Below are 23,417 nucleotides of genomic sequence, written 5' to 3'. Positions count from 1 at the left end.
GTTCTTGAAATCTAATAATTCGTCTCTCACGAACTTGTGGGTGGGGAAGAATTAACAACAATAAAGGTCTTCTTTGAACTCAGAAGTGCATTCTTGATATGTTCTGTAAGCTCTGATACGAGATAAGTAGGAAAGCAGAACAGGAGCCCACTAAACCCCGGATGAAGGTGCAAAAGGGCTGCCTCCGGGTGGAAGAAGCAGAGGATTCTGCAACAATGGAAGGTGCCAGGAACTTCTCTTTTGGTCAGAAGATGTCCCACGGCGTGCAGGAGGATGCAGAGTTGTTTCCACACAGAAAGAACGCAAACAAGCCTTGCTAGCTGTAAGAGTCGCGGTTGAGGATTTTGGGTGCTGCTAAGGCCCAGGATGGAGGAGACAGAGGGGGTGCTCAGCAACTCAGAGAGCCCCCGCAGAAGCAGGCAGCACCAGCAGAAGTACCGGAACAGGCACTTAGAAGATCTGAGGACAGCGGTTGACTCAGAGTCACAAAGATGGGTCCCACGACTGCGGAGTCCAACTCAGCGAGTTGGGCAATGCAGGACAGAGTATTGGGCTAGGCTGTGGACAAAGGAAGTCTTGGAAAAGTGCACAGAAGCCCGAGCAGTTGCAGTTCACGCAGTACACTGGATTATTGTCTGTCGTGGGGAGGCAAGGACTTACCTCCACCAAATTTGGACAGAAGGGCCACTGGACTGTGGGATACACTTGGACCCAGCTCCTGTGTTCCAGGGACCACGCTCGTCAGGATGAGAGGGGACCCAGAGGACCGGTGATGCAGAAGTTTGGTGCCTGCGTTGGCAGGGGGAAGATTCAGTCGACCGTAGTTGGCGTTTCCATTTCAGGCCTGGTTCAAGATGAACACCTAAATATTTGTACGATTGCACCATCTCCACTTTTTTATCTCCCAGGTACCAACTGAATTGTTTATAATTTGCCCCTAAGAACCTTAGCAGTTTGGTTTTATCTAGATTGATTTCCAGGCCCAGCTCGGCCATGAAGATGTTGAGAGCTGATATGCTTTGTTGCAGTCCTTGGGGAGTGTGGCTCAGCAGGACGATGTCGTCTACATATTGTAAGCACCCAATTTTCTCTGAACCCAGTGTCGGGGGGAGACAATTCACTTGGGCTAACATGCCGCCGAGGTCTGCCAAGTATAGATTGAAAAGAAGCAGTGCCAGAACACAACGTTGCTTTAAGCCAGATTTTGTAGGTATTCTGTTGGTTAATCTTAAACCGTCTCCGATTTTAATCTGGACCCAGGTATCAGTGTAGAGATCTATAAAGGCCCTAAGTAGTTTGTTGGGAATGCCCCATTTAGTCAGCTTAACCCACAATCTTTCCCTTGGGACCCGGTAAAGGATGATTTAAGATCAATAATACATGCATAGAGGCCCAACCTCTTGTGCCTGGCTTTTTCCACAATAAGGGAAAGTGCAATTAGATTTGATGACATTCCCATGCCTACTCTGAAGCCTGTTTGAAACCTCAAGAGAAGCTTATTTTCATCTACCCAGGCTTGAAGGTGCTGCAGCAGACATGAGCCATATAGCTTGGCCTCTACGTCAGTGAGGGCTATCAGCCTGTAATTTGAAGGAAAGAGAGGGACTTCCACTTTTATAGATGGTATGTATTATACTTCCTCTCCAAGATTCTGGGATCCGATTGGAGTGGACGATAGCGTTAAAGAGTGGCAACAAATATTGAGCCCAATATACTGGATGGGCTTTGAAAATTGCATTTGGAAGTCCATTTGGTCCAGCTGCCCCTTCCGACTTCAATTTCTTGATCATACCGACTAGTTGCTCAAGCTTCGAAACTTGCATTTGATCATCCTTTTCAGCAATGTCTAAGATCCTGCGCTTAACTTGAAAATTTGGAGGTCGATTAATACTTATTGAAAGTTCAGACCCAATCACTGTTGGAAGAAGACTGGCTCCACCTTTTGACGGTTTGGTTACCAGCCCATACAGACTACTAACGTGACTCACCCAGGCTGCTTGGGTTATCCCACAATTATGGTGTCTACTTTTCCCCACTGCCAGATCGTTCACCACCCCTCAAAAGAGCTTACTGTTTGACAGTCGGCTTACCCATAATAATTTGGACCATGCATGTTCCTGGTAGGTTCTTTTTGCGACCCAACAATCAAGACAATACTTTTTTTTCAGAGTCCATAGCATATGGTTTTCTTCGTCACTTCCTCGTTGGATCGCTTTTACCATTTTCCTGGTTTGACGTGCAACATGTTTTTTTTGATTGCGCAGAGCTTTATTGTACCAGGGTTGACTAACACTGTCCCTTTTGTATACGTGGGATTACCCCAGAAAGTTTGAGTTAAAAGTGGACGGGAATTTTGCCAGCAGGCCGCGACATAGCACGGCCCAGTCTTCGTTCCAATCTACATTGAGGGTCGGCTCCTTTTGTTGCTTATCTGCAAGTGTTATTCTTTCACCCAGGGCACCAGCCACCTGGAACACCTCCTTCATTACTGATGCTGTTTCCTTCTCACACCATTTCAATCTCTTAAGATTAAACAACTCGGGAGAATTTATTAAATCGTTTGAGGGCTCTAGCAACTCGGGTTTATATGCTAGTTCCAATGATTGTGGGAAATGATCACTCTCCATTCTGCATTTAATCTGAAAGTTCCTTACCAGTGCCCTTGCAGAGGAATTTATGAAGGTGTAATTGATGGTTGACCTTCTTTTCCCACTTACAAAGGTAAGAGATGCTGGAGAATCCTTTTCGCTGTTTCCATTTAGTAGGGATAGACCTAATTTTTCAAGCTGATACCTTTGGACGCACACTCTGCTTTTTTGCGTTTCCTCTTTTTGGGGACAGTAGATTAAGAATGAAATCGCCACTAATGATGAGTGTGGTCTCCTGGTATTGTCTCAGTATGGTTTTAATAAATTCGCACAGAGTTTCCAATTTCCCCCCCTTAAGAGCTTTTTTTGGGTGAATGTACACGTTTATAAGGGTTAGATCTAATTGGCTGCACTGCGGTCTTGCAAATGTGATCTTGGTTGCTTGAATCCAATTTGATTCAATGTCAATTTGGATTTTATTGCATGTGAGGGCCATGGAAATCAAGGTCGCCAGGCCTCCTTTTGCATGGCCATGTTTGCTGTTAGACCTTGCTGAAATGTATGAGATGTCGTACACAGATACCGCGATACGCTCTGTGCACCAGGTTTCTTGGAGTAAGATGATGTCATATTCCTTAAGAAATGCTTGGGCTGAAACTGTGATATTCCGTTTTTATTGCTGCCTCTGCGCAAACATTGTTGCACATGTAATTAAGTGGAGTGGGAGCGGAACTTCTGGAGGCTCAGCACTCTCTTGATTGCCTGCCTTGCGCATGGTATTGTGCCGATTCCGAAGTTTTTTCTTGCCAATCAGCTCTCCGTGCAGTGCGCATTTTGGCAGGAACGCTAAAGGTCCCTAGAACGCCTACCGGGGCGGAACAACACGTTTTAGGGTCTGACCTAGGGGAAGCATACCCTGTCTATATGGCAAGTAAATAACACTTTTGGCAGGTGGCTCACTCCACAAAAATCCTTAAAGGCACAGCAGTGTTTTCACTATTGATCATCACTGTACTGGATCACGTGCTTTAAGGGTGATTTCCCCCCACCGCCGAACCTCTTTCACTCATCAGCCTTGCTGTAAATACGTACTACGCTAATGATGACAATGAACAGTACCATGATGACACTGAGGTGCCCCATATGCTTCAAATGGAAGAGAGAATTGTGAAGGCACCAGGATATCACATGTAGGACTCCATGAATTGGGGTCTGATCAAGGCCCTTAAGCCATTTACTCAGCCTCTGGTTAATTTTGGCAGACGAGAATTGCTGGGTGGCTCCTGCCAGGCAGGCTTGATCCCTCAAATTGTGCCCAATACCTTGATCCCTCCCCGAGACAGAGTGCGGGCGGATCTTCTATGGCAGATATACTGGCACAAATGGCTGCCTCAGTACTGCACAACCATGAATATGAGGACTCGACTCATCAGGGAACCACAGATGTTTTTTCTCAAAAACCTCATCATGCTCAAGAGGTTTCTTATGACCCTTCTTCCTCCTCAGATTCTGAGAAGGCACACTACCTCTTTTCTGACATTCCAGGGCAGAGTGGCCGGAACCTCTTCTTTGAGCTGCAGAATATTGTTCATCCATGGCCCACGGAGGAGGTCTGTTGTATAGAGGCAGCACACTACATTCAGAATAGACTGCGCAAAGGCTTTGAGAAAGACATTAGGAGCACCCTCAGATCTGAATGACATCACCCTTACCTTCTTCGGAAAGTGGCTGACACGCCGTAACTAGACCCTAACATGACGACCTTCTTGAGAAAATTCCCTAAGGATCCTAAGAAGGGTTTGGACAGTGCCTGGAGTAGTTGTCAAGGTAAGCTCTTAGACCTCTCTGGACACCTTACGAAGATTCTAGATCTGGTGGTCCAGGCTAAAGAATCCAATTCCCTCTGCGATCCAGAGATCAGCCTTGAATGGGTGTAGAGGGCGATATGCCTGTTAGGAAACACAAACTGCACAATGTCCACATAATGAAGACGGTCCTTTCTGATGCGTCTCGAATCCAAACTTGCAGAATTAGCATCCACTGAGGTAGGTACCTTGGCCAACAGTTTATTATTTGGCAACAAGTTCTGCGAGGACTTGAGTGAATTTGTGGCCAAATTCGCAGCTTTGGATAAGGTGCAATTATCCATCAAGAATGTGTTCAGCAATGCCCCTTTGCCAGGGTAGGCGCCTCAGAGGTCGGGTGATCGGCTGCGGATGCTACCAGGCTTCACGAGCAGCACATCAAAGAGACAGAGAAGGTGCATATAACAACTCCAATTTCTATCTGTCCTGCTACAAAGGAGGCTGCAGGTGTGCCTCCAAAGGAGGATATTGAGGAGAAAACAACAACACTGCTGACGCTACCACTACAGATGAGAATAATACCCTCCTCAGAGGTGGTTACGGGGGAAGAATTAGTCTGTTTTTGGCCAAGTGGGTAAGCATCATGAGTCGTGGGTAATGTTTTTTTTTTTGTCAAAGGTTAATATGATTAGCTGCTGTAAAATAAACACTGAAGAAAGAGAAGCATAATGCTCGCCTCCATGTCCCTAATAGAATCTGAAATTCTTGACAGGGCAGCTAGAAAATGTTGTGTTCGCCCTGCCTTGCAACTAACCCGCCTCCTCTCTGGCTGTTCTACCATCGTTAAAGGGGAAAGGGGCAGCCTGCAATTTAAAACAATCATGAGTTGCAGACGCCCGATCACATGCCCCCAAAATACAGTTGTCAGAGGGCTTCAGGGGACATGAAACTGTACCCTGAGAAGATACAGGCCTAGATTTAGACTCACTTTGCACTGAATTAGCGTAATTTTTTTTACGCTAATTCAGTGCAAACCTAACTCCATAATTATACTTTGGCGCTAGACCCGTCTAGCGCCAAAGTTATGGAGTTAAAGTCATTTTTTGCCAGCAGGAAATTACCTTGCGTCAATGAGATGCAAGGTAGATGTTCCAGGGCAAAAAATGACTCGAAGGCCCAGGCGCCTTATTTATCCTCCCGTGCAAAAATAGTGCACAGGAGGTTGCTGGCCTAAATAATGGTGCTAAGCTTGCTTAGTGCCATTATTTAACACCTGGGTAAGGGCAGGTGTTAGGGGGCCTGTGGGCCCATTTCCATGGTGGAACACCATGGAATAAGTCCACAGGTGCCCTCCCCAGGCCCCAGGGACACCCCACCCATACCAGAGGGACAGTGGAGGATGGGGGACCCCATCCAAGGTAAGTATAGGTATTAGAGGTAAGTATTTTGCATTATTTTTTAAATGCCATTAGGGGCCCTGAAACGGACCCCCCTACATGGCACTGGGTGCAATGGCCATGCCCAGGGGACCCTTGTCCCCTGTGCTTGCCATACGGGTGATGGGCATGACTCCTGTCTTGTATAAGACAGGAGTCATGTGGTATGGTAGGTTTTGCATCAATAAATGACGCTGGGCTGGTTAGAGTCATTATTTTTTACTCTAACCAGCCCAAAGTCATTTTTTGGTGCAAAACCCCCTTCTCCCATACCGCCACTCCCGCCTGGCTAACGTCATTTTCCTTGACGTTAGCCCACCCTTTGTGCCGGGTTGTGGCATTCCATAAATAAGACGCCCGGGCCGGCGTCTTGGAATTTCGCTAGCCGGCTGTAAACTTTTTCACGCAAAACTGCGTTAACGCAGTTTTGCGTGAAAATGTTTAAATATGGGCCACAGAGTGTCATTGAATGATGCTCCTAACTCAAGTTCAAAGGTAGAGCCAAGAGAAGACGAGAACGCCCCACCTTTTGCTGTTTTACAAGCACCACTCCTGCCACACCTAAATGTTACCAGCTGCACCCCTGGTTTCAACTAAATAGGCAATAATGCCCAGTTCGAAGTCAGGGACCATATGCTTTTTTTCTGTTTTTGAATGTCATATTTACACAACGTTGAGCGACACTACCCATGTAGGTTTTATTGGCACTTGTGAAAATAATTAACATTTTAGGCCATAACTGGTTGTCACTTTTGACTCCAAATCATAGGATTGTGTACTGATGAACAATGAGAAAACGTAAGGCAGGAAAGAGAATAGCAACAAAAAAATATGTTATGGCTTTAGGCATGAATGGCAGAGAAAAAGGCACTCACCGGGGGGTGCGGTGGGGGGGTGCTAGAGTGTAGATGGGGCAGGAAATAACCCTTCTGTGTGCTCTAACATTAGTTCACATATATCAATATAAAACTGAGATGTGTGTGAGGGAAAGTTAGGGAAGGGATGGGTGTTCATGTACTTTATGTTTCTAAAAATATTTAACCGCCACCATTTCTTAGAAAAGCAGCGAATCAATTTTCTATCCGTGAAGTGAATGGCGATGGAAAATTCAAGTGGCCAGAGCTGCCTGTTGAATTGGGGAGCCAGTTTGTAATCCTGGCCTCGGTTTAACAATGGTTAATTCACAATCTCCCCATGTTTAAAAATAAAACAAAACTATGTAGTGTAATCCAGTGCGCGTATAAAGCACTCTAATACCCTTGAGACATGTTTCCGCCAAGTAAAAACGGTTTAAAAAAAAAGTCATGTTTACCTATCCTCTCAAATGCAATGTTGGCCCACTCTTCTCTGACCTAAATCCTGTTTAAAGTGCGTACCTTCTTCTTTCATCGGCTTGGGCTCACAGCTTGGAAAGCTAACTGTACACTTCTCCACAAGCACTGCTTGGGAATCTATGATCTTAATGAAGCCTTATTAGTCCATCCCTTTGAGAATGTATCAGCTCCAGTTGACATCTTTCAGCCAGCATTCTCTTCCTAGCTTGTTACAGCGTGGGATGGGATCAGTGAGGATTGCAAGTGTGATGTCATGGCTCCACTCCCTGATGGACATGTAGGCCCTAGACTGGAAGGCTTCAGCCTGAGTCATCAGGGGATAATTTTACCTCCTCATCGTCAGGGGTGGAGCATAGTCCACGAGGCCATGGCTTTGCGAGGCAACATGCTCTCAGGTGTCAGGACTGTGCAATCATTCCTCGGGAAAATGTTGATTGAAGGCTGAACTGGCAGCACATGAGCAGTACAACTGTTTTGAAGTTGCTGCAGGCCTCAGCCTCCACTGTGCCAGTGGTGGTTTCTGTAAAAGGGCATCGGGGCTTCGCCCTCCTTACATTTACAGTAAAAACGTGGCAAACAAGGCAATGCAAAATCTGTTTAATATATGCTTGTAAATTGCTTTGGGGCACTGTCTGTCCCACTTGCTGTGTTACTGCTGTGATCATAGATAATAGTAGTGGGGACACGTGGCATGCTCTTTCACAGTGTTTCTCAACCTGGGTGGGCCAAAAGTCAAAGTATTTGCTGGGCTGACAGGTTCACAGCCCTGAGGCCTGTGATGTCATCAGGTCGGCAAAAACTGAGCATCAAGCCCCAGCCTCCACCTCCTGATGACGTGGAGGTAAAGTTAGCCACGGGCGTTTCATATGCAAGCCCTGTAGCTCTAAGCCTCCACATCAATCAGGGACTGAAAAGCATTTTCACCCCACCCTTTCCCAACTTGTCACGTGGTGGGGTGGGACCCACACACCGTGACGAGATGGAAATGGGTGTGGTAGACAGGCTGCAGGCGAGAAGGCAAGAAATCTAGTCTGCGCAGACTCGAGTCAACTTGTGGTGTGAGTGAGAAACACTGCTTAGCGCACATGATTTGGAGCTGGATGCCTTTTTAGCTCCGGTGTGTGGTTGAGTGTTCAGACACATGGCTGGCTATTTACTGCAGTCTGCAGAGTCGGCAGTATCCTTGTATATAAGCCTCGCAGACTGATCCCGGCGGTAGCCTCTCCAAAGATGCTTGTGGTACCTTCTGGTATCCTTCCAACCAAAGAGGCTGCGAGTGCCCCAGATGCCTGACTCACTGCTACACTGCAGCTTGTGCGGGGCATGGAAGATATGGTTTAGGGGTCACTGGGAGGAACGTAATACCAGGAATCGGCTTGTGCACATGGTAGAATTCCTGTAGCCGGTAAAGTAGCTGAAGTGGTTAATTGCCTGCTGCAGAGGCCTCTGTATAAAACAACAGGTCACTTATTCTTAAAATGGAAGGGCTGACACAGCCTTTCATGTTTCCGACTCCTGCCGCGCAACCAACCCTTGGCATACTCTCCCTCTAGAAGTTTACCAAGACCGTTTTCCTAGGGCAATCTTTTAATTAAGATCAAGTTTGGTAATGTTATTACTCAACAGATGTCCACAGAGCCTAATCACTTGGTCAGAGTAAAGTGAGCTGTAAAAGTGGCTTCAGATAGTCCGATAAAATGAGATTGATAGGTCTGTGAAACAAAAAAATAAGTTCTTTAAGTCACAGAGGGCGGCTATGCTTGTGGCCTGAGTAGTATAAATTCTGTTTTATTTTATAATTACTCATCGGGACTCCAGCTCTTGGCAGGATCATAGAAGCTGACAAATTTCAGAATATTTCCCAGCAGGCCGGTCCTTCTTTTCTAAGATGTCTGAATAACACCCGTCCCTGTTTTCTGGCGTTCCAGGAAGTCACCCATAAAATCTAAGTGGGACTCTCTGATGCAGGAGCATCATGACCCCAAAGCCAACAACCCTCCTTTACTTTAGCAGCTCGTGCGGGGTTAGGTGACATTTAGCAAATACATAAGAATAATAATGTTTGTTTTTAGCTCTTTTGACTCTAATCAGACACCGCTGTTCTCCAATCAGAGGCAAGAAGTTAGTAAGTTAGTATAATAGCACTGTGGGGTAGGAGAGCAATTGTAACAAGAGAACACGGAATGAAGGGTGGGCATAAGGGATGGATAAGTGGATGGATGTATGAATGATGATGGTAGACCAGGGAAAAGGAAAGAAAGAAAGATGGATGGCGAGAAATATGGATGGATGGAAGGATAAGAATGGAGGAAAGAATGGCCGCTGTATGGAAAGAAGGGGGGAATGATAGCTGGGTGGAAGGTTGTATGGAGAGGTGGATGGTAGATGGATGTGTAGAAGCATGGATGATGGATAGAAAGAAAAATGGATGGATGAAGAGAAGGATAGATGGACGAATTTAAAGAGGAAGGATGGGTGGATAGACCTAAGAATAGATAAATAAGACAGGCAGCTGTAAGGAAAAAAGTTATGGATGGATGGATAAAAAAGAATAAAAGTGCATGGATAAAAAAGTAGAAGGAAGAAGGGAAGAAAGATGCAAAAAGACAGAATAAAGCTCAAGAGATGGAAGGGATGAAAAGACTGAACAAAGTATAGAGGAAAGGAAGAAAATTTCAGATTTTGTTCGGGGAGAGCAATAACATTAAATTATTGCTGGGCTTGCTCATCTCAATTGCTTGCTCATTGCTAACTGGGATATAACTCATAGAGGGAAATATTTCACATTTCTGACTACATTCGGGGCTAGGGTAGAAGCACACAAGGGAGAAAACAAGTAGGAGCTAGGGTTTGGAGGGACAGGTATTTTGAGCATGCGGAGCACAAGAGGGAGCGAGTTGGAAAGCACTTGCTCTTTCATGGAGAGCTGAAGAAAAAAATAAGTTCTCTAAAACTGGAAGGGCAGAAGACAGCCAGAGAGATGGTAAAGAAGTTATGCTTCAAGAGGGGGACAAACGCAAGATGAACAATTTGTGACAGGGAACCAGGGACGGCTCCTCCGCTATGGGGGGGAGTGTCGCCCGCCTCCACCAGCAGCACACCCCCTCAGTGTGCATGTATGTTTGGCTGGCCATTTTGGGCCGGCCAAACACAAATGCGCACTAGGCTCTCTCCAACCCGGCAACTCAGGCACTGCGTTGCTGGGTTGGAAAAAGCAGACAGAGACTTCCACTCTAATGCTGCTTTCATGCTGCCAGCAACATGAAAGCAGTGTTAGGATTGGACGCAGGGCAGGTTGGGAGCCTGTGCCTGCAGTCGAGGATCGGCGATGCAAGAAAGGTATGATTTTTTTTTTTTTTATTATTACATTTTCTTTTTTTTGTGGGTCCCCCCACCATGTGCTGCCCAACCCCTTTTCTCTCTCGCGAGCCGCCACTGCACTGTGCATGACAGGCACGGCTGGTGGAGCCAGGATTGAAGGTATGGAAGCAAACATTAAACATAGAGTACGAAGAACAGAGCACAACGCCCACATTAGTGAGCTGACACTGAATACAGTGCCTCTCAACGCCAGAAATGTCTTCATTTATTTTTGCCAAAAAGAATATTGGATTTATTTTGATTTATTTCCAATTTGTTGGCCACACTAATTATCGAGACACAATCTTCTCTATGGCACAACTGCCATGTAATCAGTAGTGACCAAGGTGTCTCCATGCAGTAGGCAAGTTATACCCTTTCTCCTTATTTTAGAAACGAATAAATATGACTTGGTAAATTCCACAGGAAACTCGGAAAGGGGTAACCCAGACAGGGTTGGACGAAAACATCTTGGTGCTTGAGGTAATTTTCCACTGGATTCTATTAGAGAGCCACATAAATTCAAGTTTTTGCAAGAAATAGCTTCGAAACTGTGCCAATTCACCAGGGATGTTTCTTCTTTTCAATTTTGCACGCATTGTTTCCGGATACACTGCACTGAATACAGAATCGAAAATCCACAAAGCAACAGCTGGACGGACCTATTTTTTCCATGGAGCTTTTGGCGAGGGATTATAAAGTAAAACATGATGAGTTAAGAAATGCTTAGTTCTGAAGTCAGCCTATTCTTAGGATGCAATTTGCATATCCACATCCCATTGTATTAACCGCCCTAGTGCACTCTTTGTTAGAAGCTTAGATATAATATATAGTAGTGAGATCTAACAGTAATTAGCTGGGTTAGTTACATCTGTATTATAATGTGTTTAAGTGTTTCCACATACAATACATATTTTGTTTGATTATAACTAATGGAAAAGTAAGCAGCATTTCATTTCAGATATAACTCATTTTAGTGTCTGAGGTAATCATTCTATTAATTCACTATCAACCTCATATACCTCTTCACAGATTATTTCGCAGGGCCCTTAATCCGCCATACAATGGATATTCAACGGACGTTCTAATTGTGTTAAAACAGTCGTTGACCTATTCCCCAAAATTCCCAACAATACATGACTCGATACCCATATTCATCTTATGCTACTAAATATATTAAAAGTCAAGTGTTTTCCTTATGTAAAAGTGCTTTTATTGAGCTCCAGTTTTTGGATTCGGGCATTAGACTGACCTAGAATACCCATGGTTTGGATTGAGGAGAAAACTGCTCATGACTGCCTTCGAGGATCCAGTACATTGCCTCCTGCTACAGAATGCACAAGAGAGGCGGAGACTTTGCAGTGGACGGTGGGGACTGGTGAAAAGATATCCTAATTTATCAAAGTCATAAATAAGCGTTCTACACACGTGTATCAACAAATCAAAACACACTTGGATATCTACCTTTGTGCAATGTATGAGTTTAATGCTGAAGCAGCCAACTTTATCACCTTCTACAATGTGTTGCCTTCCAGTTGAATTCACAGTGGGAATGACACCTCCTGTTGCGATGACACCTCATTTTATTTACCTACTGATGAGGTTACTGATGAATTCACTACTGGTATTTGCCATTTATATTAAAAAAATTCTCTAAGGCATGCAGTAGGGAGAACCTCGAAAAACAAACGCCTGCAGGCCACAGAGCCTTTTCTTGTTGTTATGTGGAAACAACTGGCCCTATTCCTGTTAGCCTGGTACCTCCTTTTACTGGTTTCAGTTTATCCCAAAAAAACATGCCCAGCAACAGACCTACTGTGTAACGTGAAATGGAGCCCACAGTATTAGAGGTGGATTGTGACCCCCCACACACACAAACCTGAATTCACATCACAGTTCCTCTCCATCTCTGCGCAGCCAACGTCTTGTTTCACAGCCAAAGCTTCTCTGGTGGCATTTTTGCTTGTTTTCTGAAATAGGTGTGCCCCCTTATACATATCTCTCTCTTTTGCTCCTGGAGATATTCCCTGTATGTTCCTGCCATAGGATTCTAGAGGACAATTCACCAGCAGTTGTATGTCAAGTAGGCAATTCACCTGCAGCAAAAATGTGGCGTTTAACTTGACGCATACTACTATAATATTGTTTGAGGAAAGTGTCCCTTTCCAAAGGCAGGGAAAATCCTCTTGCTTGGGGATATGCTTATGTGTACAGAAGCAGATGCAAATTTTGTTGGACTGGGTTCAAGACAGCAGTGGACAGATGGGACCACACCATTGGAGTTCCTTAACATGAATCTCATCGAGTGCTCTACACCAACCTCCCCCCCCCACACCCATTGTACATCTCTAACATCCTTGCACGGAAGGCTTACCTGGGAAGATGATGAAGATTGGTGGTAAATTCCGTCATCTATGGGTGGCTCAGCGTGCAGTACTGATGGTTTCATCTGGCTGAGCTCCAAGCTGGTTGTAGTTGGGATACTTCCCTCTCAGACTCTCTGGCTGTTCACCATGTGGGCCTGTGGACTGAAGTGCTCCCCTGGGCACTCATCCATTTGTAGGGGAGCCCTTGGTGGACTGTTAAGGGCTATTTTGTATGCTGATTCTTCATGCTGGCCAAGAGAAGCACTGACAGAGGTCAGCCAGGGACTCCAAATGGTAGAAGGACCAGCTGGTGCAAAATGGCCATGGTAAATAGAGTCGTACTTGGCTCTGGCTGCCATTGATGCCAATTCACCTTGTCTTCCGAAGGCGTCAGCCATTCTACCACATTAGTGGAGCCATTTTTTGGGCTGTCTGGATCCTCATGAGGACAGAGTGACCCTCAAACGGGTGAAGGCTGACACTGTGGTCCACCACAACGTTCCCTTCGTGAGTCACATGGAGGCTACCATGATGGGCCCTTATCACCCCAACAACTCGATGGCTAAACCACTGCAAGCATCTCTTTGCCAGTTTGGATGATTATGGTGGTTACCTTGGAAGTTTAGATGGCTGCCAGTCCATCTTTTTCTATAATTTCGTGTTATAACCTTTACACATTTTCATGTTAAAGAATAATAGGTAGAAATGTGTTCTTGTGTGTGACGTCTCTTTAAATTATTGTAACAGTCAAATCTGTTACTCTGCAACGAAAACCTATGTTAGTGTTGCTTTGAAAACTGCATATAAGCAGCAGTAACTGTTCCTATGTAGAACACTCAGGTATTCTTCTCCGCCACGGGCACACAGCACAGAATTACAAAATTAAAATCATTAACATATACCTGGGAGACAAACATATTTTCAAGTCATACACCTTAATACACGATGCTAGTGCATAAGAATAGCTCTGACAAAATATGATATCCATATAGGAAGCAATTGCATCAATGTAAACGCCTTGGTCTACATGGCAGTGGCAGATGATGAACTGAGCATGTGAGCGAAGCAAGCACATTCAACTTCCTCCAAACGGGTTTAGAATTGTTTTTCTTCTGAGAAAATTTGGGAGAAGGCATACAAACGCTGCACCCGAATTGACTACAAATACATGGGTTTTGAAGAGTCATTCATAAAATATTCCAGTATGTGCATTATGTGCCAAACAAACCATACACTTCCCTCTGGAGTTGATGGTTCACTATTCCTAAGATAACTTTGAAAAATGTTAGCGTAAGGATACATTTTGTTGCACTTCTCAATGAAGTAGCCAAAAACGTCAAAGGTATTGTAGACACAATTTAGGTTTGCAATTTACCATGGTCTTTCATTTTTCAAAATCTACATAGCATTTCCACTTCTACATTCCAATTACTTTATTTTTTCAATCCTGACCCTTCTAACTAGATTGTAAGCCACATGACAGAAAATCTTCTTGGATTGGGTGGGAGGATAAAATGAAAAGTTACATACTCCCATTACTCTTATGGCATATGGGCACATTATAGGTGGCACTAAATCAGGGTTGGTATATTTCCTGCTCCATACTTTCTGATACTAGGGCATTGGCAACTCCCGAAAGAGGTTATTATTAGGTATTATGGGATTCACACTGAAGGTTCCCTCAGAAATGGGGAAACACTAGATAAACCAGGAATACTACACCTGATTCAAACTCCTTGTTTCTTCCTGTGGACATCTTAATTCCGACGAGGCCAGTAATGTGTATATAGAAGAGGAACCAAGAGTCATTAAATAGGAGCCACAGCAGCAGGTCCTCCCTGACACCAATCATCTACAATACGGCTCGTTAGATTGCTGCATGTTGCCGAGAATAATTTTCTGAGAACCTTACTGGGGCTGGGACCTGGAACCCCCCTGAGAGCTCTCTATGCAGAACTCAATTTGATATCGGAATTCGGAACTAGCATCCATAGGGCGAATATTGTACTGAGCGAGAGTAGTGTGCAACCCTAGGGCAGCAGTGTATTTAGAAACTTAGGAGGAAGTCATCGCATATGGTGGTTCTGGGGGGGTGTTCCTGGGCAGCTTATGAAAAAAAGACTCTAGAGAACCTTTGGTTGAAGGACCTATGGGTGGATCTGGTTAGAGTTACCAAGGATACAGTTAAAAGATCGATACTGGGAACTCAGTAAGATGAAGGTGCACCAGGAACTCAGCTGATTCAATCATGCACTATTATTTTAACAATGTCTATGACCCAGCTCTCCAGGCTTACTTGGATATGTCGTATCCTGATTTGAAGCGAACTCTCTATATGAAATACAGGCTAGGAGTGCTGCCACTAAGAGGCTACCTGATCCGCACTTGTAGGCTGACGGTAGTTTTGGAGTTTTGTGACTGCACCCCTGGGGAGGTACATAATGTGGCTCATTTCATCCTGGGCTGTAAGAAATTTGATGAGGCAAGGTGCCGGTGGCTTCTCTCTCTTTTTAAGGCTAGTGGGGCAAATTCCACAAAAACTGCACTCCCATTTTGCGCAAGGCCGAGTAATATCAGCGAACATAACCTGGTCATTTTTAAAACTTTTAAAATTTTACAAGATCTAATAGGACCCTAGGCGATAGCGGTATGATGAAATAATGGTTTGCCCCACGCTAACATTACTGTCCCTCTTTCCCCTCTAAAAGACCATGTAGCTTTGTGAGGTATTACTGTCAATATAAAATACTGTGAGCAAAAGCACTTTGCCTCTGGGTCCCCCCAATAGTAGAGGACAGCTACTGACATGGGCTGCCCTTGTTCCGAGATGTGGATGGGGGATAGGCATTCTTAAATCAATTATTTATATTTCATTGTTTGGGGATGTGTGACTTTCATAGAGGTATTGTTGCTACTATGTTTTAAATTGTGACTATGGGGGTACATGAAGTTTCAGTCTTCTATGATGTGTACTTTTTATATTATTGTAAGGCTTGTTGCTGATACAATTTAATACATTTTTTTAATAAGGCTCACAAACTCAGTGTGAAATATATTGCATATAGCGTCTGTGGACATATTATACATATTTAAAAGTGCTAGCTATCAATGTAACATTTTTAAGCACTGGATATATAAACTCAACTCCCTAAAACAAAAGTCTTTCATTTTTATGAAAAGGCTATTTCTTTTCTGAAATATCAGTCTTTTAGTAAAAACGCTTAAAGTCCCCAAACAGCAGCTTGTTATTTTTACCATGCCATGGATGGTCACAATTATGTGACAAAAAGTTACATGTTCCATAATTCCAAGCGTGCCAATCATATGCCAAGGATGAAAAGTGATATTCCTTACACCAAAGATGCCCACAGTACGCTAGGAATTACCACCATTATGCCAGGGCCAGCATTATGCAAAGAGTTGGCACCATCACGCTAAGGATGCACATAATGATACACCAGGGTCAGAATTTCTGCCAGTACATCATCAGACCAAATATGCTTCCATACACCAAGAATTACCACCATACACAAGGGGTAGGAATCACTGTGCCTAGAATACCCACAAAAATAGAAAGAATTTCCACCATTGTTTGAGGGGTGGGCACCATAATTTCAAACATGACCACAATAAGCCAAGATGTATCATATTTATGTTAGGGTGACTTGTTTTATGTCAGGGGTGGCTTCATCATGCCAAGGATACTGACAATATGAAATGGATGGCCACAACATGGAGAGCACTGATATCATAATGGCAGGAGGAACCATCATTATGCCTGTGAATGTCACGATCCCGTCATGTCTGATCCAGCTCCCACATACGGGAGCCAAAAGATGCCCCTGATTTTAGGGTGTCAAGTGGGTGGCCTATAGAGAGGCAAACTGCCAGACCTAGGAACACCATAGAAAGCATGGAGATTCAAACTCTCTCACCCACTCACATGCATGCAGACATGTACCTGCACATACCACTACCACCTGCTTAGAAATGCTTACACAGCCTACATCACAGCCCCGTGTAAAATAACGTCTTTGTATGTTTCTGGCTCCTCCGCTTCTGTTGCAGTCTCACTCTTGCTGTCTCGTTCATACTTAGGAACTTACATGTGGCTCTCAGAACGTGCTTCTCCCTCCTGCATTGTTATGAGCAGAGCAAGGCCTGCAACATTGTGAATGACCGCACAGCAGCGGCTGCATGATGACTGGAAATGATGCAGACACTGCACTGTCAAGCAAAACTTCTATGATGGCACACCGTACCTGGGGCAAGGGAGCAGAAGACTCTGCTAAAGATATGAGGGTTGATTCAAGTGGCGGCTAGTTTGTATTTACGCAGGGGGGATATCATAATAAGATTTAAAAAAAAGAAAATAAAAAAAAGCCACACTGACCTGACGGCAACGGACTACCTCTCCTCATGGTGCCCTCCTCTTGTTGTGGCTCCAACGCAGCACGGGGACCAGGAAAGATCACTACCACATCCTTATGCGGGTAACCAGGATTGGTGAGAGCGTCCTCTCACAGTGCTCATGAGAGCGCTGTTGGCCTGCTCTTTATCTAACCCAGCTTTCTTAAGACAGCTGAGTTAGAGAAGTTTAAAGTTTGCATCTCAGGCTGATCATTGCAAGCCGGCCGGCCAAAGAGACACTTACTCAGCAGCAGAGCAGAAGTGTCCCTGCCCCGTTCGAACGCTCGGTTCAGGACAGGGTGCTGAAAAATAAAATGGTCATAAAGAAAGTTTGTTACCATTTTGCTCCGGAGCATTTTTGGGACATTTTGTTTGTGGACCTACGCTCCTCCCCTGTTGTGGAGGAGCCACCCCTGGTTGATTCCAATCCCTTGCTCTCTATCAGAGGCCAGGTACACCCTCCTCCTCAATTATCATAAACTGTCCATGGCTACTTAGCCCAACACATACACACAGTTTGTACTGGCCTTTTTTTACTTTTTACTGTCACCACAGTGGTCTGGTAGTATGATATGTTTCTTCTGCGAGGGGCAGAAACTAAGAATGCCAGAAAATATTTCTCATAAGTGCACGCCAGTGCCCTGCGTTCTAAATAAGGTTAAAAAGGTGATAGTTTTGGACAATATGTATTCATTTAATCTCTGAGCTGGTTGACTTCATCCTGTAAAATGAATGCCTTAATTTTCAAGGAGAAACCACAGCTCTCAGATAACTGCCTAGTACTCCTGTACATTATAACAGGTCAAAATAGTCTCCAGCTACGTTAGTCTTCAAAGGACAGAAAAGATGGATATTTGTCTGCCATCCACACTAATGAGCTAAGAAGCATGACCAGTGTCTTTTACAGTCAAATCTTAGCACACACAAACCAGGCTGTCGAAGACTGGAGTAAAACCCTAGTCAGGGAAGTATCACAGCCACTAATGACTAAATAGCACAAAAAAATATAAAAATATAATATTCAGCCGGAACCATTGTTCAAAGGTGCACAGTAAATGATGAGTTACCCTAATGATCTCAACACTCACAAATGAAATTTAAATCAACAACAAGAAAAATAAACGTTTGCATGAAAAACATACAGGCTGCTATTTATGTTGCGATCCACTCCTTCTGTGAAATGTGAGATAAACAAGAACCAAACATAGCTATCTTTGACAGCGAGCTATGAGCAGAAGTCTTTCGGGTGCACAACCATATTATTGTTGCAGAAATATCTTTGGATACAAATATGAAGTAAAAATATCATGATATTAAGAATACTGTGGGACAGAATATTCTCAGGTTATGTGTGATACATTTTAGTGTAGCTTATTTTATTTTTCTGTAGTAACATATTTAAATATTTTTTTATTTTATTTGAAGATATTTATTGGTGGATTGTTGGGTTTATAGAGAAGAACGCTGGGACATCATATATATTTTATAAGTGTTGATAAATACGTTATTTATTTTATCACTTTCAATTTGTTAATTTGATTATTATTGATGTAAATTATTTCAACTGCTCATTGGTTAATTCGATTTTTGAATATGTATTTTTATGCAGTTTTATATAGTTCAGGCTTGACCCAAAGATATTAGAGTGCTTTAAATGTGCACCATGTAAATTACACATGGTCACAGTAATTTTTTAGGCATAGGGAGACTAATGACCCTATTACAGGTTTGAGTCCGTTGACTGCCAAAGTTGGGGTGGCGGTCAGACCGCCTAACTTCTGGCGGTCGGAATGCCAGATTACGGCCCTGGCAGTCGGACTGCAAGGGGACTGTTGCCATAGCCAGGATCATGGATCTCAATGGGGTGGAGGCGGTCGGATCATGATCAGCCATTGTGGTGCTGAGTACAGGGCCGCCTTACTGATCACGGGTCCTCTTTCCACCAGCCTTTTAATGGTGGGGTCCCTGCCATGAAAAGGTTGTCAGAGAGCACATGCTGGGGGCCACAGGGTGTGCCCGGCACTGGCTATGCATGTTGGCATGAGCAGTGCAGGAGCCCCCCTGCCAGCACCCTTGTCAGACAGTGCGCATTCCGAGGGTGCTGTTGTGCCACTCATTGGCCTCGGCTCCCTTAAAGAAGCTGAGGCCAATGCCGTGGCACTGTTTCCGGCGGGCTGACCTGTGACAAAATCATAATATAACTGGAGGAGAGGCTGCCGGCTCATCTGACCGCCAAAGTTGTAATTAGGCCCAAGTCATTTGCTCAGAATCACAGGGTGTTGACCAACACCCAGTTCCAAAGTCATCACCTCTGGCCATAACGCCTCATCCTCCACCCTTTAACTTTTGTAATAATTTTTATATTCCTTAATTGTATTGGTTTAGTATGTTTATATATGATTAAATTTAATAGCATTTTTATTTTTTTTATCAATGTTGCCAATTATTTATTTTCAAATACTATTTTTTGTTCTTGTGGGTGATGGGTTTTAGGACTTTTAGGGTAGAAAGTGATATATATATATATATATATATATATTTTTTTTTTTTCAACAGCAAAATTATAAAACAGCAGCACTCTCAGAAAATCAAAAGGAAGTAAATTTATTTAAACACAACGCGTTTCGGCTGACTAGCAGCCTTGATCACGTGAATGAGCCAACCTATCCATACACCAATATATACTCAGTGATCATGGTCATAGAAACAGGACTAAATCATGTATTCTTACAATTAATATACATTTCAAAACATGACCATAATTAACAAGTTAGTCTAAAGATATGAACATCAAATTATACGCAATACAGAATATATACTATATTCATCCATATACACCCGTCTCTCATCATATATAAATAGAATAAATGTGATACAAATCAATAAATATATTATAAATAGATATAAATGACTTTAGAAAAAATTGATTAGTTATGTATACTCCCATATATCAAAGGACAATATCTCTATAAATACACAAATAGTTACATAATTGTATAAATATAAAAGATATATACATATCCATATGTATATGTAATGCATATAAGTCAAAGCATAATTACAATTCAACCACATCATCTAACATTATTTTCACTTCAATAAGTTGATTATCATAGATATATATGGAACCAATATCATATTTTGAAAAGCGAATTTATACAAGATGTTTTATATGTATCATGCATAATATGAGCATGTTCTTAATCCCGAAAATTCAATAAAGTATTTATTCCCTTATCTATTTTGTATGGTACACAAATAATGGAAAGAATACTTAACACTGTTTCTATAGGTCCAATATCCATCACCCTGTGAACAAACTAAACCATAATCACTAGTCAATACATGAATCTGGAATCCAGCCGGACCCCATCATTCTGAAAAAAACAAAAACAATGAAAACCTTTCTTGCTATTCAAGTTGGAGTGGGAAAAAGAAATATGATCCCTCCAAAGTCCAACACTTTCCCAACTGTTGCTCAGGTTGGAGTGAGAATAGCGATTTTGACTCCTACAAGTCTGAATATTTTTGCATTTGAAATTTTAAATTCATTTTTAACATATACTATTGTAGTTTCATTTAAAAGGTTATGTTTGTTTCAATTTTTTATTTTTTACTGTATATATTTATATTTTTAGATGGAGAAATATGTTTATCAGTTTTTAATTTAAATAAGTACAGTGTCTATCTTTAGTTTTCTAAGTACTTTCTAATAAATAATGTTTAACATTAGTTCTACTTTTATTGATATTTGTATGTCATTATTCTTATTTACCTCATAATTGTATTTATTTCCATATTATCTTTAAGTTTCTTGCATATATTTTTAAGTTTGTGGAGCCAATTTACTAAAGTCTCTTAACTTAAGAAAATCTTAAGAAAAGTTTGAGGGTCCATAACTTAAGACTGATTTTGCAATTCATAAACATGTTAATTAATTGAGAGTGATCTTAGGACTTTCTTAAGATTTGTACTTATCTTCATGCAAATCACAAAAAATGTATAACTATCATTAATATGCCTGAATGGCAAATTGTGTAACTTACACCAATGGGGTAACTTATATCATACCAGCTGATTAAAAATTGCTTACACATTTTGTAAAATATGTTTTTCTATCAAACAAAAATAATTTCCCTAATGGTTTTATTTTACTCCATCCACCCTGTGAAATTTAGGGTGAGTTGGAATTCCTTAATGCATGATCTATAACAGCTGTTCTGCCATTTTATACATGTAACCTATGACTGACACAGTAAGAAGAAATGGATTGAATAACATTTGTGACTTTTATTAAGTTTAAGAGACTGGATGTTTTTACATACAAATCTGACAACACTAAGCATGCACACCCTTATCATTTGCATTGTCCCACCCAGTATTATTTATGAATATTGGGTGTGTCCAATGGAGAAACCTTGTTATGCCTCACTTATTTTCAACAACTTGAAATTGTCATTAAAATGTTTGATGGAAATTATTCACATATGAGTAACTTACATGGAGTATCTTAATCACTCATGCATACCTTACGTACTCATGAATATTTTACACACTCACAAATGTGTAAGATTCACAAGAGTAAGTTACATTATGATTAAGCTATATAATGGTGTTAAATATGAATGCATACATAATATCAATATAATGTAATAAAATTAAAAATACTAGAATATGTATTTTAAATAAATTAACCATAATGTTGATTACATCCTCAGTTCCATTTTAAAACTGCATATTGACTGTGATTTAAATACAAAAATATAACTATGTTATACATGTATCATGCGTATGGTTTACATTTAGCATGTATGATACTGAAGTATATTTTTCGTAATATACATTTTTAATTTAAATTAAAAAGAATTGTGGTGGTATAAGTTGCGCAGTGAGGCATTAGTTACGCATTTTCTTCTGACATCACAAAACTTTAAGAAGGCACTTACAAAATGTAACTTAAAAGTTTTTTCACACTTAAGACACTACGAAAGCTATTCTTAAATTTAGTAAATCGGTTCCTATGATTACATTTTATTTGCTTTTTTTTATGATTTCAAATCATCAAATGTATTGATTTTGTTCTATATTATATACATATATACGTATTTTTAAATATAATATTTTTAAAGTTAATATACATTTTAAAGTCAGTATAATGTTAAATATACTTACCTATTTAATCATGATATTTTGATCCGCTATATTTTTGTAGTCCACATTTAAGTACTTTACATAGAAATTGTGCAAAGTTGATACTTATGTCCTCAATATTTTCAAGGGATTATTTAGTACTGCTGTATTTTTATCTCTCATATTATATTTCAGAAACACATTCTAAACCCTAAATGAAGATATTCCCGCCTAGAATCTCACAGATAGGCAGAAAACTGTCTTGCCAAAACAGACCCTCATGGAGGAAACCTAAAAGATGAACAGAACTCACAGACAAAACAGTGACAATTGAGGATTTGAAAAGAGGCATTTATCAGAAAAAAAGTAAAAAAACCCTTGCAACCCAGATCCAACACCAGACAGGATTATCAAAAGTAGGCTACACCGAACCCCAAAACACTTTTCAGCATTGCATTACACATACAGTCACCAATTCCCTGGACATGTCATTCTGTCTAAACAATAAGGATATTCTAGGACCAAACAAACACAAAGGTTATTTGTAAACAGCAATCTAAGCAAATGTTTTGCAGTTTTTTGATAAAAATACTAAAGTTCCTGATTGCCAACAATTACTATAGAGGCCAAATAGTTTTCCAACTCAAACATTCCACTACAAACTTTCAGCTTACATATATAATCAGTAAAACATAAAGAACAAAACAAGGGGCATATATGCTTGCCTTATTAATTTCTAAAATAATAACATTTGACTCTAAAACACAGTTGAAAGCATGGACTACAAGAGAAGTCATATGACATATGGCATAACTAAATCTTTGTGTCCCTCAATCAACTAAATGCTGAATAAAAACAACATGCAAATTGGGGTCTTCATGCAGGAAGGGGGGAATCAGATAAGAGTGCAACATCCACCCAACCTTGTTCAAACACTTTTTCAAACACCTTCTGTCTCTGGTAAACAAACCAAAGATACCAGTACTCT

At 41.8% G+C, this 23,417-nt stretch overlaps 1 protein-coding gene across 4 annotated transcripts in view; it reads right to left on the bottom strand.

Annotated features, from left to right (window-relative positions):
- PCYT1B (phosphate cytidylyltransferase 1B, choline) overlaps window positions 1-23,417 on the bottom strand; it is a 1,028,131-nt gene that overhangs the window by 482,582 nt on the left and 522,132 nt on the right. The gene's annotated exons all lie outside the window — the stretch shown is intronic.

This window comes from Pleurodeles waltl, chromosome 8 (genome assembly GCF_031143425.1).
Source record: "Pleurodeles waltl isolate 20211129_DDA chromosome 8, aPleWal1.hap1.20221129, whole genome shotgun sequence".
Lineage (NCBI taxonomy): Eukaryota > Metazoa > Chordata > Amphibia > Caudata > Salamandridae > Pleurodeles > Pleurodeles waltl.
This window is presented reverse-complemented; position numbering and strand designations above follow the sequence as displayed.